Source organism: Ceratotherium simum, chromosome 7 (assembly GCF_057802395.1).
Source record: "Ceratotherium simum simum isolate JZ-2026a chromosome 7, ASM5780239v1, whole genome shotgun sequence".
NCBI classification, from domain to species: domain Eukaryota; kingdom Metazoa; phylum Chordata; class Mammalia; order Perissodactyla; family Rhinocerotidae; genus Ceratotherium; species Ceratotherium simum.
In genome coordinates, this window is record NC_141906.1 from 21,467,734 (window position 1) to 21,472,336 (window position 4,603).

A 4,603-nucleotide genomic window follows, 5' to 3' on the forward strand; every position below is an offset into this window, starting at 1 on the left:
AACGATTATCTCCAGAATGAAGAAAAAAGTACAACCAAATGAACATGGAAACAGAACAAATAAGACGATTGTTGAAAGGAGTACAGTTGATTATGCATATTTTCAATTTTTCTACATAATGCTAAACTGTATTCCAAAATGGTTGTACCAATTTACATTCCAGTGTAAATTGATGAGTTAAGTTTTTGAATGAGTTAAATTCTTAAAAATTTAAATTCGTATTTTTAGATTGATGTGTATACTTAATCAATATCTCTATCTACCATATCCTTCTCCTTCAATAAGATTAAAACTGTGGTACATGCTTATTTCTCTCCTCCTCAAACGCACTCCTTCACCCTGCATTATTATCTCGCTTGTTCAGATTGTTTGAGATTTCTTTCCAAACTCTTCTAGTTTTGCAGCATGCAGCAATAGTTATTTGGGTTTAATTATATGATTTACTTGTTTCTTCATCATTTTGTGTGCGTGTGTGTGAGATCTTCCATTAACTTGAATTCTTTTGTTTTGTTTTGTTTTGTTTTGCTGGAGTATAGATAGCCTCGAGTAGTTCTTGCAGGGAAATTCTGAGAGCAGTAAACTTTCTGAGATCTTTTATGTTTGAAAATGCTTTGTTTTTGTACCTCCATTTACTGCTAGTTTGACTGGATGTGGGATTTTAGGTTCAAAATTGACTTTCTTCAGATTTTTGAGGATACTACTGTGTTGCATTCTAGAAAAAAATGTGTTGCTGAAAAGAAATGTAGAATTAATTTTCTTTTATTTCTTTAGAGTAAACTGTATTTTATCTCAAGAAACATTTGCAGCATTGCCCTTTATTGTTGGTGCTCTGAACTTCACCTTGAGATCTGGATTTGGGCCTCTATTACATTTGTCATGATTATCACTCAGTGGGACTTATAACCTGGAGATTTTGTGTTTCTTCAGCTGTGTGAAGTTTTCTTAAAGTCATCTTTGACTATTTCTTTTCCTCAATTTTCCTTCTTTGCTCATTTTGGAACTTTTCTTAAATAGGGGTTGAGTTTCTGGATCTGTCTTTTACATAACAACTTTTCTCTTATGTTTTCTGAATCTTTTCTCCGTATTGTTTTAGGGAGAATAACTCAGTTGTCTTCTCTAGTCCACCAATCCCTTCTTCAACCATGTTCATTCTTTGATTCAGCCCATTCTCTTTCTTATCTAATAAGATTTCAAATATTTTTTTGATGATCATAATTTAAAGTGTTTCTTGTTTAATGGAAGCATCATCTGGTAAAAAAGTGTGATTATATTAATTGAAGTAATTTTAACATCTTTTTGTTTTGTGATCAGTTTTAATAGGTATTATCTCTTTTATTTAAGAAATGGGAGTCTTCTTTTCCAAAGTATAGGTTTCCCTCAAATGCTTAGTGGTTCTTGATTGTCATCTCACCTTTGGATTGAAAATACCCACTTATTTATCTATGGATGTGGTTTCTAGTGAGCTTCCTTTCATTGTTTGAAGCAGCAGAACATGCTGCCGTGTGAAGTGTGTTTTTAAATTTTTTTTTGGTTGTTGGTGCAATCCATTCATCTCGGCTTTCCTATCCTACCTGGAAAACTATCCTGAGTCTCTGTTCCCAGTGCCCTCACTCACTGCTCTAGTCTCACCGGAAATGAGATTGTGGCCTACTGCTCAGCATAAGCAGAGGAAAAAGGATTGGCTAACCATTGGTAATTCCTAATTAATTATTCTGATAATTACCTCTAATGCCTTTTCCTGCTGCTTGTACCCACTGATTCTGAACTTATGGTTCTCCGGAATCACTCTTAACTCTTCTGCTCATGGTTTTATCTTGGGGTGTTTCCCATTTTTTTTCTCCATCAACTTGATTAGATAATCATATCTGCAAAAATGATAATTTTGATCATTTTGTTTCCTCCTGTTAGCATTTTTCACCCTGATTGTCTGCCCTTACCCTTGCCTTGGCATATTGCATTGACTGGGACTTCTAGAATACAGCTTCCCACCGGTCTACCACAATGGGTTTGAGACATGCTGGATGGGCTGAGTTGTGATGCCTATAGCCTCCTGGCACAAGCAAAATTTTTTTATACCATTATGCCACAAACATTATTATTTTTCAAATATGCTGTGATATGAAAGAGATTGGAAACTACTGCTCTAGAACAGCATGGCAAATAACCCTCTTCATTCATATTTTAAAAATTACTTGTTACAAAATGAGACATTGTATTATATTAAATCTAGCAAGTTATTTTTATTTCTGGTTATATATCTTTTTCCTCATTCTAATTTTTTGTGCTTTCTTCTCTCTTGTCCCACATCTCTTTTTTTTTCTTTTCTTTTGTTTAAGTCTCCTTTGAGTAGACTTGCCCAGGAGGTGCCAATTATTGGTCATTTCAAAGAGGCAGATTTTTTTCCCTTTAAATTAAATATACTAATTTTCTGTAATTCATCTGATTCATACCTTATTTGTAGTAGTTTATTCTACCTCTTTTGCTGTATTATTAGTAGAATTTTCCTTTTGATTGCATATTTCATTTTATAAATCATTCTCATTTTTAAATAAATAGTATTAAGGCTAAAAATTTTCTTCAGTTTACCTCTTTGGGCAAATAGTGATATGTAATGCTTTCATTTGATGACAATGACTCATTTCTAATTATGCCATAAAATGGAGGTTATTTTTAAAAACTCAAGTCATTCATGAGAGAGGTATTTATTTCTAAGTGTTTAGAACCTTTTTTTTCTTTCTATTTTCTGTTATCAATTTTTACTCAATTTATTTTGGTGAAACACCGTACTCTGTATGATTTCTATCTTTTGAGATTTATTTAGATCTTTGTAGCCAAATATATGATCAATTTATGTAAGTATGTCATAGGCGTTTGAAAAGCGTATGTTCTATGGGATCTAGAGAGATCTAAAGTTAAGCACACACACTCACACGCATTCACACACACATCTGTGTTTCCTGCTTAATCATAATGTTCATGAATCAGTTCTTGATCACTTGATCATTTACCTGTTGCCACCTGCTGGCCCAGCAGGAGCTCAGATGACTTTGACCTGCTGTTGACTTCCAGACAGCCTATCTGATCATCTTGGCTGACTCTAGTGCCTCATTGAAGGTCCCTGCTGTTGCACAGAGGCCTTGATTGCTGTGAGACGTGAATAGTCTGGGCAGTTCAAAACAAAATGCAGTCAGGTGGAGAGATTCAAGAAATGTTAGCTAGAATTGCTGAAACTTAGTATTTATAGGTCATGGGACATTAGGAAGAGGGAAGAATCAAGAGTAATATACAATTTATGACTATTAAGGAACCAGCCAGCTTACAGGAAAGCTATTTTTAATATATGTATATTTTAGTTGATTTTCTTGGGCTTCACAGGCATCATCAGCAAATAATGATAATTTGATTGGTTTCTTTTCAATATTTATAGTCTCCTAAGTCTGATGTGTGTAGGTTACATACAAATAAGGGACTTGAGCGTCCATGGATTTTGGTATGCAAGTGGGTCCTGGAACCAATCCCCTTGCAGATACTGAGGGACGACTGTAGTTGGGGCCAGGGTGCAGGATATGTTTCATATAATATGTTAAAAATCATAGTACCTGAGGAGGAAGAATCACCCTGGACTGCTGTTTTCTGGTGGGGATTGTAGACACGAAAGAGACTAGCCAATAGAGATATAATCACAGTTAAATTTTTATTTTATGGGAACTGTATATATTTATATATCAAGAGCATTTGCCTTTTTCATTTCTTAAATATTTTTTCAAAACTTTAATTTTAATTTGGCTTTTTTTTTTAGCTTATAGATCATTTTAAATGATGTCATTAAATCTGTCATTTTTACCTTCATGATTTTGCCTTTAATATCAAACTTAGAAAGTGTTTTCCTACCCCTAAAGATTTATAAATTTCATCTAGTAATCTGATACTTTGTGGCTTTCCTAAAAAAAATTTATTGAAATATCTGTATATTTATATGTATTTCATACATATCAGTTCATAAGTATTTATATCAGATATATACTCATACATATATCAGTTTCTTTTCCATTTATCTGCTTATTATTTCCCTTGGCCAGTACACGACACTGTTTTAATTATTACATTGTGGAGCCGGCCCCGTGGCTTAGCGGTTAAGTGCGCGCGTTCTGCTACTGGTGGCCTGGGTTCGGATCCTGGGTGTGCACTGATGCACCGCTTCTCCGGCTATACTGAGGCCGCGTCCCATATACAGCAACTAGAAGGATGTGCAACTATGACATACAACTATCTATTGGGGCTTTGGGGGGAAAAAAAGGAGGAGGATTGGCAATAGATGTTACCTCAGAGTCAGTCTTCCTCAGCAAAAAGAGGAGGATTAGCACGGATGTTAGCTCAGGGCTGATCTTCCTCACAAAACAAACAAAAAATAATTATTACATTGTTATTGTTATGATATATTTTAAATCTAATAAAGAAAAGATTCTTTCATTAATTTTTTTTCTGTTTAAAAAATTTTTTAAATTATATATTTTATATATATATATATATATATATGTGAAGAGATTTATTATAAAGAATTGGCTCATACAATTATGGAGACTGAGAAGTCCCAGGATCTAAA

The 4,603-nt window shown here is 33.9% G+C and overlaps 1 long non-coding RNA gene across 1 annotated transcript; it reads right to left on the bottom strand.

Annotated features, from left to right (window-relative positions):
- Positions 1-242: 242 nt before the first annotated feature.
- On the bottom strand, positions 243-4,391 carry LOC147916568 (uncharacterized). The gene is made up of 3 exons (XR_015552788.1): positions 4,323-4,391; positions 3,009-3,661; positions 243-1,865 (listed from the first exon to the last, which is right to left on the bottom strand). It is a non-coding gene; the product is annotated as an uncharacterized LOC147916568 (long non-coding RNA).
- Between the last annotated feature and the right edge of the window lie 212 nt (positions 4,392-4,603).